Genomic DNA, 8,026 nt, shown 5'->3' on the forward strand with positions numbered 1-8,026 from the left:
TGTATATTTTTTGCCATAATACATTCCTTTCCAGGTGGATTTTGTTCAGAGTTATTTTCCAACCACTTAAAAACATAAATGGGTCGATATTATTTTAGTTAATTTCTCGTGTTTTTTTTACTTCCTATTAGCAGTGGGGGCAGCTGTATGAATGTATAGTAGTCATTGTAGTAATTCCTGTTGGCGCCAACTCACCAAGTATAGAGCTTCTGATACGGGGCGCTGTGTGCAAAAGCACGTGATCTCTCCAACTTTCGAGTTATCTCGCTTGACGATATACCTTTATGCCCCACCTTTTGTTATTCTCCGTTTAATATCAAATACACATGCGTAAATAAAATCTAATAATATTGCGTACTCACTATACATTTTAAATTACATAAATTATTCATAGTATAGTCTTAGATTTTTGCAAATGTTCGAAGTTGTATAATTTACATTTTAATGTCATATTTGCAAATTTTGGTAATTATCTCAAAAATATTTACTAGATAAGTAAGGTATATTGTCAAATAATGAAGAAAATGTTTTAATGCCAAAATAATTAATTTTCCTAAAACATCTAATTTGCTTTAATTATTTTAAATATATTTATACATGTAACAAACGCAACGTTGCTTCTAGAGGTTTTGTTAGCCTCTCAAATTTTGATGCAGGTACCTTCCCTTCTTATTTATGCGAAGCATAAAGTTATCTCTAAAACTAGAATTTTAAGAGAGGTTATCTTTTGTAATATTCATCTCTCTCTCTCTCTCTCTCTCTCTCTATTTTCTCTCTCTCTCTCCCCCTCTCTCTCTCCCCCTCTCTTTCGCATGCAGTAATTATACTCACCCATTAACAAAATATAAGCAGTTTCTGTATCTTAAGCTTTGTATAATTGCGTAAAACCACCCCATTAAAAATTGTATATACGTGCACACACACACACATCATCATCATCTTTTAGCGTCCGTTTTCCATGCTGGCATAGTTTAGACGGTTTGACCAGCGGTATCAAGCAGGAGAGCTGCACCAGGTTCCAGTCTTATTTGACTTGGTTCCTATGGCTGGATGCACTTCTTAATGCCAACCACTTTACAGTGAGTGGTGGGTGCTTTTAACGTAGCGATATATATATATACATACATACAAGGTACGGTGAATAAACTGTCGTCTAAAATTACGCAAAAATAAAAATAACACTGACATCTCATTGTAACAGATATATTTACCAAAATTACATTAAAATATTTTGAAATGCTAAAGAGTGAATTTATTCAATAAAATTGCCATTGGCTTCAACCACAGCCTCCACTCGACTTTGGAATCTCCTGCAACTCTTGTGGACAGTCTCTTTGTTCAAGTTAGTGAATGCTGCCATAATCCTTGCCTTCAGTTCATCTTTGGTGTTACAAGGAGTTTTGTTGGTCTCTCGCTCAACTGTGTCACACACACATAATACTCAAGGGGGTTGCAATCTGGGGGGTTAGGTGGCCAGATGTTAGAGGTGATGTGATTGTAGAAATTGTCTGATAGTCATGACTGGTTTCTCCTGCTTGTGTGGCATGGTGCAGAGTCTTGTTGCTAGACATAGGGTCTTCCAGCAACCACCCTCTTGACCCAGGGCAGCACTACCTCCTCCAGGCACTTGATGTAGGTCTCCATGTTGAGTCTCAGGCCATGTGGGAAGATAAATGGAGGCACAACATTACCATTACTAGTGATCACTCCAAGCACCCTGATGTTGACTGGATGTTTGATTTTTATTGCTCTTGGTACTTGTCCTAAGATTGCACTGTCCTCAGACTGAGACCCAAACACTCTGAAATGTTCGTATTGGAGCTTTCGGTGCGAATGTCAAGCTGACCCTACCATACTGTGTAGTCAACAAAATCAAAATCAAACAAGGAGCATGTGTGAAATTAAAAATATAAAATGACAATAATTTACCCATTACACCCTGTGTATATATATATATATATATATATATATATATATGAAGAATAAGGAGAAAATGGAGAGGTAATTAATAAAAATTATTTATTAATCTTTAGATCAAAGGTTCTCAATGGGGGGGGGCCATTTGGAGCTCGAGGAGGGGGGGCGTTTTAGCACAAAGGGGCTCTCATGTACCAAAGAGCACTCTTTCGATAGACAACACGTTGATCTCATAAGTGTTGCATGGAGGAAATAAATGTAATTACCAAACTTTCAATTCATTATTTTGTTTTGTTTTTTTGCATTTCAATTTGTACATCTGTACTCCCCACTGCGTACAAGTGCATATGTAAAATGACAACCTTTATTTTTTTAATCATTATCTACTGATATCAAAATAAGTAGTATATTAAAAAATAAAAATAATTTCTTGGGGAGCCATTTGTGACTCCAAGGGTGATAATGGGCCAAAATGGGTTGAGAACTTTTGCTTTTGATAATCAATTTATAAAATTAAAATCACTATAAGATGAATCCTTTCAGAGGTAGTAAGGATATACCAATTAGAAATACATGTTGAGATAATGGCTATGTTACACGTTATTTCAACATGTTATGTAAATATGCTATCTCAACATGTTATCTAAATTATCTAAATACATATTATCTCAAACATGTATTTCTAATTAGTATATCCTTTCTACATCTGAAGATATTCGTCTTATAATAAATTTAATTTTATAAATTAATTGTCTAAAGATTTCTGAATCGAAATAGCTATCAGGCTCCAAGCTCCAATCTGATCTGGCAATATTTCTACAGCTGGATGCCCTTCCTAATACCAACCACTCTGAGAATGTAGTGAGTGCACAGGAGCCAGTTCGAAGTGGGGTGGCTGGCTGGCTGACTGGCATATATATATATATATATGTATATATATATATATATATATATGTATATATATATATATATATATATATATAAATATATATCATAAAAAAGGAGGGACCAAATAAATCAGATCATGGCGAATCAACATCAAAGCACATCACCTTTTGGCTAGACAGTTCATTCTAAATATTCCAGGTAATTAAACATTCAAGTCAGCAGTCAATGTTGAGTTGCATGGTTAGTTCACTGACATCAGATATTCTGCAAATCCAAGCATGTATCAAGGGAATAATTGGTACATTTGATGTGGTGTAATCTATAGTAATACATATGAAACAAATGGCTATTATTGGTTATTACTATGTATGCTTCCATAGCAATTTTAATTTAGAACACAAGTACATTATATAACTTGACATGTTACAATATGCAACATCATGTAACATTATGCAAGTTCATATTTTCCTAAAATGCCACTTCTTTGAGCACTTTTTTAGTGATATGCCACAAAAAATTTAACAACAGAGAACGATTAAAAATTTATGAAATGCTGAATTTAAGGAACTTAGAAACAGTAGAAATGCTTATTTAAGCTGGCAGCCATGAAATCCATTAATTTCACAGGCAAAACAAATTTAATGCATGCCTTCTTCAAATGGAAGTGGTCAAAATGTTGACCATCATCATCATCATCGTTGTCATCATCATCATTGTCATCATCATCGCCATCATCATCATCATCATCATCATCATCATCATCATCATCATCATCACCACCTCCACCACCACCACCACCACCATTATTTAACGTTGCTTTCCAAATTGGCATGGGTTTGACATACTGTCACAGTCCAAGACAGTTCCTATTCTGAGTTACTTCTTAGTTAGTGCCCATCTAGATGTGTCAGACGACCATGTTTTGCTCATATCTTCCCATCTTTTGGTTTGGTTTCTATGACTTAATATCTTTTGCATCATCAACGATTTTACAGAGTTACTGGATGCATTTTACTGTGGATCCAGTACATGACAACCAAAGAAGTTGTCATGTCCTCTATAAGACTTAAAGAGTCCCCTTAGACCTATGTTGTCTTTGTTTGTTTACCAACCACTTTACAGAGTGTACTGGGTGCATTTTATCATGGCACCAGTAATAGAAAGACTATCATGTTCACCACAAGAATAAAGGTTCTTCCCAGCTTGATACTGTCTTCACTCCTTTACCAATTACTGGGTGCATTTTATCATGGCAATGGCACTAGTAAGGTTACTTTGTATCCAATAAGATTAGAAAGTGTAATGGGATACACATAATGCATTCAGACACTCAATTAAATGGGTCCAAGATGTTGATTAGTTGTTGTTGTTGGCACTCCGTCGCTTACGACGATGAGGGTTCCAGTTGATCCGATCAACGGAACAGCCTGCTCGTGAAATTAACGTGCAAGTGGCTGAGCACACCAGAGACACGTGTACCCTTAACGTAGTTCTCGGGGGAGATTCAGCGTGACACAGAGTGTGACAAGGCTGACCCTTTCAAATACAAGTACAACAGAAACATAGAATGAGAGAAAGTTGTGGTGAAAGAGTACAGCAGGGTTCACCACCACCCCCTGCTGGAGCCTCGTGGAGCCTTAGGTGTTTTCGCTCAATAAACACTCACAACACCCGGATGGGAATCGAAATCGTGATCCTATGACCGCGAGTCCGCTGCCCTAACCACTGGGCCATTGCGCCTCCACATGTTGATTAGTAGACAGAGATATAACAGTAAAAGAATCAAGAAGGGTGGGTGAAAGCTTCAAGAGCAGAATAATTAGTGGGAGAAGGCAGGAAATGAGGAATGAGAATGGTAAATGGTAAAAGAGGTGGTAGTGGGCAATGTTAAGACTAAGTTAGGAATGTTATTAGCAAGTGGTTAAAAGGAATGATGAGTAGCAGTGCAGAAAGGATGATGATATGGTGTATCAAATACTGCATTCCTTAGTTACAGTAGCAAAATAATATAGCAAGCAGAAAAGGTACATGATAGGGAGATGACTGAATTGTACATGAGAGATCATCAGATGGAGATTTCACAAGTACATATTGAGCAAGAGACCCAAATATATGCATATACATATTTGCGTGCACACATGCATACATGCCCCCCCCCACAATGATGGTATATATATATATATATATATATATATATATATATATATATATATATATATATGTATATATATATATATATATATATATATATATATATATATATATGTGATCAATACGAATTCTAAGGTGGATATCTCTTATGTGTTTAAATGTATACTCTATTTATATATATCATCATCATCATCATCACGATCATTGTAATTTTTACATCTTTATGCTCACATAGGTTGGATGAGTTACTTTAAACACAGTGTCTCTCACTTGTTGTAGTCCTTTGTAATCTTTCTGAGGCAATACATTCTGAGATCAGCCTCGACACTTCTGTCATGGCTTTTTCATTCTTCCTATTCTACAGGTTTCTATTTGCATCATTTAGCACTTTTTCACCCAACTATATTCATGTGCATTAAAAATCCATATCAGGCAGTCTTCCCTCTTGTATACAACAATGGATACTAAACTGACTATGTGAGAAATAAGTATATACTTTTCTTGGGTTGGTATGCATGTACCTCCTCCACAACAAGACATCTGTTTCTGTCTCTCAGTCTCTCTGTCACACTCTAACCTTTCATCATCTGACACAAGATCACCTCCTCCAATGCCTCCTTCCCTCTCAAAGATTCCTTGTCATGCAAGTTACTTAGTGACCCTGCCAGTGCTGATGCCACTTAAAAAGCATCCAGTCCACACTGTAAAGTGGTTGGCATTTGGAAGGGCATCCAGCTGTAAAAGCCATGCCAAAACTGACCTATATCGCTGTTCATGAGCGTCCTCACCAGGGTTAACAGCAAACATACAACCCACGCAGATGCATGTAGATATATGAATAAATGTCCATCAACCACTTCCATTTATTATTCCGTTCGTATTTATATTTGTGGCCACATTAAAGATATTTAAAGTTACCACCTTGTTCCATGTATTTCTTTATACCGTGTTCCTGTCCAATGATGTTACAGCCTTCTGAGTAGAGTCACATTAGATGGAAAACAACCTATCCATCTAAAACCTCTCTACTGGTGGCAGTGTGTAGGTTACTTAGGCAGAGGTAAAAAATACGTACACCACCCGTTTTTGGCGTAACAAAAGCCTTAGCCCTAAACACCCGGTGTATGTATTCTTTACTTTCGCCGGTTTCTTTATATCTGCCAACATCTTGAAGGAAGAGCACTCATATGATCATTTGATGAGAGTCAAAGAATGTTTACACCAAGCCAGCACACACCTTGTTCAGTGTTAATATAGTGTTAGTCTTGTATACACAATTAGAGTTCTTCCTCAAATTTATGATTGCATGAGTTTTTTAATGGTTAATGCCTTTTCTATCACAAACCACGTAATAGCATGGGTTGCATGAATTTTATCATACCATCGACAGTAGGGAGGCCATCTGATAGAACTAAAATCATTCGCTATAATGTATCAGTTTTTATTCAAGGTTATTTTTCTCTAAGATAGGTCGGCTTTGTTGTGACCTGTTCAGACACATTTCTACTATATAATTAATTCATTACAGTTAATGATTTTTTATAATGTGTCTATGTATTCATCTGAACAGAACAAACACCTAGATGCAGGAAATATAGAGTGAAAATGGACTGAATCAGTAAATTCAAATAAATAACTGAATTACATGTAATCACATTTTTTTCCCTCTTTGTATATACGCGTACAGATATTTGTACACAGAAATGTGTTCTTCCGCGCGTAATGGGGAACCAAGAGTTACTTCCCATGATATACATATTTCTGAAAACAGCTTGGCATTTGGAGACATGGTCTTACGAATTTATTGCTCTGTAGTGAAAGTAAAGAAAACCATATGCATGGAAACAGCTTATGTCGATCACGATGACGACGAAGGAAACAATAGTGACGATGATTTAGAATAAAAAACGGTATTAGTAGGTCAGCAAAAGTATTTACTGAAATTCCGCCTTCCTCACCTCAAAAAAAAAAAAAAAATGAGAAAACAAAAGCTACAAGAAAGATACAGCGAGGGAGAAAAAGAACGAGACAGAAGGGTTAGGTGAATATAGGGGAAATTGAGAGGAATGTTTATAAGAGAGGGTGAAAAGAGATTACCTCCTCCTCATCCATTTTCAAAACAAATACTATTGACTCATTATAAACCATCACCATTGGTTACTAATAGGAATCGACTAGGGAACCTTTATGCAGTCATCCGACTAGAAATTGCAGCTAATATTACCTTTAAAAAAGGATGTACACATTAGAGAATTTCGATGATATACAAATATAAAAGGGATTGTCACGATTGGATCTCATTTAAGTATAATTCTGTTTCATTAGGGCTGATCAGAACTGCATGAGTCTACGATTGATTTCCCCCACCACTTTTACCTGGATACTTAGAGACAGTGAGATCACATACACAACTCGTACACACACAAGAGAGAAAGTAGAGAAATGTGAGGTGTTTCTATTATAAATATGTAATACAATACAATTTTCTTTTTACTACAGGCACAAGACCTAAAATATTAGAGGAGATGAGAGTACATTACGTCAGCTACAGTACTCAACTGGTATTATTTTATCGACCCTGAAAGAATGAAAGGCAAAGTCGACCTCGGGCAGTTTGATCCCGGGATGTAAAATGGGAAGAAATGCCACTAAGCATTATGTCCGGTGTATTATATACACACGCACCCGCACACACAAACACGCACACGCACAAATACGTATACATACATACATACATACATACATACATACATACATAAATACATACATATAGAGGCGCGTACAACACACAAATTTTTTCATGGTTCTCCGTCGTTTTCAACGATGAACATTTCTCCGTTTTCGCTCTCCGAACACCTTAAACTACTAGTAACTCTTTGATTATATTTCCTTCTGTATTAAAGGAATATATAGCTTACTTTATCGTTCCCCGAAGTTACCGTTTTCGGTGACTTCAAAGCTCATGAATCTCATCTCCCATACCGAAGCTACTAATGCAAAAGCTTGATATTTTGCTATTCTCAACTCAATGTATCAACTTGCCTTACCTTCTACTCGCATTCCAGACTGA

Source organism: Octopus bimaculoides, chromosome 11 (genome assembly GCF_046866305.1).
Source record: "Octopus bimaculoides isolate indiv1 chromosome 11, ASM4686630v1, whole genome shotgun sequence".
Lineage (NCBI taxonomy): Eukaryota > Metazoa > Mollusca > Cephalopoda > Octopoda > Octopodidae > Octopus > Octopus bimaculoides.